The following is a 6,779-nucleotide window of genomic DNA, read 5'->3' as shown; positions in this document are numbered from 1 at the left end:
AGAATCCTGCAGTAACTGTAATTTTATTTAACTATTTCCCAATTTTTCCCCCCATAGAAACCTCTTTTGCTTAGGGCACCTAGTAGTGCCTCTTTACCCCCTTGGGCGTCTTATCTAAAATCACCTCCCCGTTCCCGCCCTGCAACAATCCAGCCTGGGACTCTGCTGTACTGTCTCTTTAGCACATATCAACACCTGACATCATGTTGGATATTTACCCATTTGTTTTCCCTTGGTGTTCAGTAAACAGTACTACTGCTGAACCAGTTGCTTGGGCACCGAACATGAACTCCTTGCTTTCACTCATACCCCAAGGGCAATCCATCCAAACATCCTGTGAAAAGTGTGAGCACAAACTTGCAGCCAAGGTCAAGACTCCTATTCCATTTCTGATACCCATTTCTGAAACAGCGTGTTGCTATGATCCCCAGGCATTCTCAAGACCCTCAAGGTGATGACAGAACTAAAGATGGGAACATGTAACAAAAAATTACACGTGTATGTATTTTTAGAAAATGTGTACTAAACAATCTTTTATTTTGATGTGATTGGGGATTCACATATAGTTGTAAAATGTAATATAGCAGTATCAACCCAGTGGTAACATCTTGCAAAGCTCTAGTACAATATCATAACTGGGTTGTTAACACAGATACAGACAGAGAAGAGAAGAGGTCTGTGATCACAAGGATTCCTTCTATTGCCCTTTCATAGCTACAACCACCTCCCTCCCTGACCCTCCCATCCCTAAAGACTGGGAAACACCAAAATGCTCTCCATCACTCTAACAGTGATACTTCAAGAATGTTAAAAGTATTCAGCTATGGGGCACCTGGGTGGCTCAGTGGGTTAAAGCCTCTGTCTTCGGCTCAGGTCATGATCCCAGGGTCCTGGGATCGAGCCCCGCATCGGGCTGTCCGCTCCGCTTCCTCCTCTCTCTCTTTCTACCTGCCTCTCTGCCTACTTGTGATCTCTGTCTGTCAAAAAAAAAAGTATTCAGCTATGTGCACGGTATATAGTAGATGTTTGGGGAGACTGACAGCACAGCATTTCTCTTTTCTCAAGCAACTGTAAGTGGTATTATATATATATATTTTTTTTAAATTTTTTATTTTTGATAAACATATATTTTTATCCCCAGGGGTACAGGTCTGTGAATCACCAGGTTTACACACTTCACAGCACTCACCAAATCACATACCCTCCCCAATGTCCATAATCCCACCCCCTTCTCCCAAACCCCCTCCCCCCGGCAACCCTCAGTTTGTTTTGTGAGATTAAGAGTCACTTATGCTTTGTCTCCCTCCCAATCCCATCTTGTTTCATTTATTCTTCTTCTACCCACTTAAGCCTCCATGTTGTATCACCACTTCCTCATATCAGGGAGATCATATGATAGTTGTCTTTCTCTGCTTGACTTATTTCGCTAAGCATGATACGCTCTAGTTCCATCCACGTTGTTGCAAATGGCAAGATTTCATTTCTTTTGATGGCTGCATAGTATTCCATTGTGTATATATACCACATCTTCTTGATCCATTCATCTGTTGATGGACATCTAGGTTCTTTCCATAGTTTGGCTATTGTGGACATTGCTGCTATAAACATTCGGGTGCATGTGTCCCTTTGGACCACTACATTTGTATCTTTAGGGTAAATACCCAATAGTGCAATTGCTGGGTCATAGGGCAGTTCTATTTTCAACATTTTGAGGAACCTCCATGCTGTTTTCCAGAGTGGCTGCACCAGCTTGCATTCCCACCAACAGTGTAGGAGGGTTCCACTTTCTCCGCATCCTCGCCAGCATCTGTCATTTCCTGACTTGTTGATTTTAGCCATTCTGACTGGTGTGAGGTGATATCTCATTGTGGTTTTGATTTGTATTTCCCTGATGCCGAGTGATATGGAGCACTTTTTCATGTGTCTGTTGGCCATCTGGATGTCTTCCTTGCAGAAATGTCTGTTCATGTCCTCTGCCCATTTCTTGATTGGATTATTTATTCTTTGGGTGTTGAGTTTGCTAAGTTCTTTATAGATTCTGGACACTAGTCCTTTATCTGATATGTCGTTTGCAAATATCTTCTCCCATTCTGTCAGTTGTCTTTTGATTTTGTTAACTGTTTCCTTTGCTGTGCAAAAGCTTTTGATCTTGATGAAATCCCAGTAGTTCATTTTTTCCCTTGCTTCCCTTGCCTTTTGCGTTGTTCCTAGGAAGATGTTGCTGCAGCAGAGGTCGAAGAGGTTGCTGCCCGTGTTCTCCTCAAGGATTTTGATGGATTCCTTTCGTACATTGAGGTCCTTCATCCATTTTGAGTCTATTTTTGTGTGTGGTGTAAGGGAATGGTCCAATTTCATTTTTCTGCATGTGGCTGTCCAATTTTCCCAGCACCATTTATTGAAAAGGCTGTCTTTTTTCCATTGGACATTCTTTCCTGCTTTGTCGAAGATTAGTTGACCATAGATTTGAGGGTCTATTTCTGGGCTCTCTATTCTGTTCCATTGATCCATGTGTCTGTTTTTGTGCCAGTACCATGCTGTCTTGATGATGACAGCTTTGTAATAGAGCCTGAAGTCCGGAATTGTGATGCCACCAACGTTGGCTTTCTTTTTCAATATCCCTTTGGCTATTCGAGGTCTTTTCTGGTTCCATATACATTTTAGCATTATTTGTTCCATTTCTTTGAAAAAGATGGATGGTACTTTGATAGGAATTGCATTAAATGTGTAGATTGCTTTAGGTAGCATAGACATTTTCACAATATTTATTCTTCCAATCCAGGAGCATGGAACATTTTTCCATTTCTTTGTGTCTTCCTCAATTTCTTTCATGAGTACTTTATAGTTTTCTGAGTATAGATTCTGTGTCTCTTTGGTTAGGTTTATTCCTAGGTATCTTATGGTTTTGGATGCAATTGTAAATGGGATTGACTCCTTAATATCTCTTTCTTCTGTCTTGCTGTTGGTGTAGAGAAATGCAACTGATTTCTGTGCATTGATTTTATATCCTGACACTTTACTGAATTCCTGTATAAGTTCTAGCAGTTTTGGAGTGGAGTCTTTTGGGTTTTCCACATATAGTATCATATCATCTGTGAAGAGTGATAATTTGACTTCTTCTTTGCCGATTTGGATGCCTTTAATTTCCTTTTGTTGTCTGATTGCTGAGGCTAGGACCTCTAGTACGATGTTGAATAGCAGTGGTGATAATGGACATCCCTGCCGTGTTCCTGACCTTAGCAGAAAAGCTTTCAGTTTTTCTCCATTGAGAATGATATTTGCGGTGGGTTTTTCATAGATGGCTTTGATGATATTGAGGTATGTGCCCTCTATCCCTACACTTTGAAGAGTTTTGATCAGGAAGGGATGTTGTACTTTGTCAAATGCTTTTTCAGCATCTATTGAGAGTATCATATGGTTCTTGTTCTTTCTTTTATTGATGTGTTGTATCACATTGACTGATTTGCGGATGTTGAACCAACCTTGCAGCCCTGGAATAAATCCCACTTGGTCGTGGTGAATAATCCTTTTAATGTACTGTTGAATCCTATTGGCTAGTATTTTGTTGAGTATTTTCGCATCTGTGTTCATCAAGGATATCGGTCTATAGCTCTCTTTTTTGGTGGGATCCTTGTCTGGTTTTGGGATCAAGGTGATGCTGGCCTCATAAAATGAGTTTGGAAGTTTTCCTTCCATTTCTATTTTTTGGAACAGTTTCAGGAGAATAGGAATTAGTTCTTCTTTAAATGTTTGGTTGAATTCCCCCGGGAAGCCGTCTGGCCCTGGGCTTTTGTTTGTTTGGAGATTTTTAATGACTGTTTCTATCTCCTTACTGGTTATGGGTCTGTTCAGGCTTTCTATTTCTTCCTGGCTCAGTTGTGGTAGTTTATATGTTTCTAGGAATGCATCCATTTCTTCCAGATTGTCAAATTTATTGCCGTAGAGTTGCTCATAGTATGTTCTTATAATAGTTTGTATTTCTTTGGTGTTAGTTGTGATCTCTCCTCTTTCATTCATGATTTTATTTATTTGGGTCCTTTCTCTTTTCTTTTTGATAAGTCGGGCCAGGGGTTTATCAATTTTATTAATTCTTTCAAAGAACCAGCTCCTAGTTTCGTTGATTTGTTCTATTGTTTTTTTGGTTTCTATTTCCTTGATTTCTGCTCTGATCTTTATGATTTCTCTTCTCCTGCTGGGCTTAGGGTTTCTTTCTTGTTCTTTCTCCAGCTCCTTTAGGTGTAGGGTTAGGTTGTGTACCTGAGACCTTTCTTGTTTCTTGAGAAAGGCTTGTACCGCTATATATTTTCCTCTCAGGACTGCCTTTGTTGTGTCCCACAGATTTTGAACCGTTGTATTTTCATTATCATTTGTTTCCATGATTTTTTTCAATTCTTCTTTAATTTCCCGGTTGACCCATTCATTCTTTAGAAGGATACTGTTTAGTCTCCATGTATTTGGGTTCTTTCCAAACTTCCTTTTGTGGTTGAGTTCTAGCTTTAGAGCATTGTGGTCTGAAAATATGCAGGGAATGATCCCAATCTTTTGATACCGGTTGAGTCCTGATTTAGGACCGAGGATGTGATCTATTCTGGAGAATGTTCCATGTGCACTAGAGAAGAATGTGTATTCTGTTGCTTTGGGATGATATATTCTGAATATATCTGTGATGTCCATCTGGTCCAGTGTGTCGTTTAAGGCCTTTATTTCCTTGCTGATCTTTTGCTTGGATGACCTGTCCATTTCAGTGAGGGGAGTGTTAAAGTCCCCTACTATTATTGTATTATTGTTGATGTGTTTTCTTTGATTTTGTTATTAATTGGTTTATATAGTTGGCTGCTCCCACATTGGGGGCATAGATATTTAAAATTGTTAAATCTTCTTGTTGGACAGACCCTTTGAGTATGATATAGTGTCCTTCCTCATCTCTTATTATAGTCTTTGGCTTAAAATCTAATTGATCTGATATAAGGATTGCCACTCCTGCTTTCTTCTGATGTCCATTAGCATGGTAAATTCTTTTCCACCCCCTCACTTTAAATCTGGAGGTGTCTTCGGGCTTAAAATGTGTTTCTTGGAGGCAACATATAGATGGGTTTTGTTTTTTTATCCATTCTGATACCCTGTGTCTTTTGACAGGGGCATTTAGCCCATTCACATTCAGGGTAACTATTGAGAGATATGAATTTAGTGCCATTGTATTGCCTGTAAGGTGACTGTTACTGTATATGGTCTCTGTTCCTTTCTGATCTACCACTTGTAGGCTCTCTCTTTGCTTAGAGGACCCCTTTCAATATTTCCTGTAGAGCTGGTTTGGTATTTGCAAATTCTTTCAGTTTTTGTTTGTCCTGGAAGCTTTTAATCTCTCCTTCTATTTTCAATGATAGCCTAGCTGGATATAGTATTCTTGGCTGCATGTTTTTCTCGTTTAGTGCTCTGAAAATATCATGCCAGCTCTTTCTGGCCTGCCAGGTCTCTGTGGATAAGTCAGCTGCCAATCTAATATTTTTACCATTGTATGTTACAGACTTCTTTTCCCGGGCTGCTTTCAGGATTTTCTCTTTGTCATTGAGACTTGTAAATTTTACTATTAGGTGATGGGGTGTGGGCCTATTCTTATTGATTTTGAGGGGCATTCTCTGAACCTCCTGTATTTTGATGCTCGTTCCCTTTGCCATATTGGGGAAATTCTCCCCAATAATTCTCTCCAGTATACCTTCTGCTCCCCTCTCACTTTCTTCTTCTTCTGGAATCCCCATTATTCTAATGTTGTTTCGTCTTATGGTGTCACTTATCTCTCGAATTCTCCCCTCGTGGTCCAGTAGCTGTTTGTCCCTCTTTTGCTCAGCTTCTTTATTCTCTGTCATTTGGTCTTCTATATCACTAATTCTTTCTTCTGCCCTCATTTATCCTAGCAGTTAGAGCCTCCATTTTTGATTGCACCTCATTAATAGCTTTTTTGATTTCACCTTGGTTAGATTTTAGTTCTTTTATTTCTCCAGAAAGGGCTTTTATATCTCTCGAGAGGTTTTCTCTAATATCTTCCATGCCTTTTTCGAGCCCGGCTAGAACCTTGAGAATTGTCATTCTGAACTCTAGATCTGACATATTACCGATGTCTGTATTGATTAGGTCCCTAGCCTTCGGTACTGCCTCTTGTTCTTTTTTTTGTGTTGAATTTTTACGTCTTGTCATTTTGTCCAGATAAGACTAAATGAAGGGGCAAGTAAAATACTAAAAGGGTGGCAACAACCCCAGGAAAATATGCTTTAACCAAATTAGAAGAGATCCAAAATCGTGAGTGGGGAGAAAGGGGATAAAAAGAGGTTCAAAAAGGAAGAAAGAAAAAAAAAAAAAGAAAAGAAAAAAAAAAGAAAAGAAAAGAATTTTTAAATAAAGAATACACCTAAGAAAAATGTAAAAAAGAAAAAATATATATATTAGATAAACTAGTATAAAATCGTTAAAAAAGAAAAAGGTAACAGTTAAAAAAAATTTTACCCGAAGGCGAGAAAAAAAAAATGAAAAAGAAAAAATTAAATTAACTGCAAGACTAAAAAAAATCACAGGAATAAAGCCATGAGTTCCGTGCTTGGCTTTCTCCTCCTCTGGAATTCTGCTGCTCTCCTTGGTATTGAAACCGCACTCCTTGGTAGGTGAACTTGGTCTTGGCTGGATTTCTTGTTGATCTTCTGGGGGAGGGGCCTGTTGTAGTGATTCTCAAGTGTCTTTGCCCCAGGCGGAATTACACCGCCCTTACCCGGGGCCGGGGTGAGTAATCCGCT

The sequence above is a fragment of the Mustela putorius genome, unplaced genomic scaffold, assembly GCF_011764305.1.
Source record: "Mustela putorius furo isolate JIRA1106 unplaced genomic scaffold, ASM1176430v1.1 tig00003923_pilon_pilon_pilon, whole genome shotgun sequence".
Taxonomy (NCBI): Eukaryota; Metazoa; Chordata; class Mammalia; order Carnivora; family Mustelidae; genus Mustela; species Mustela putorius.
Note: the sequence above shows the minus strand (reverse complement) of the source record.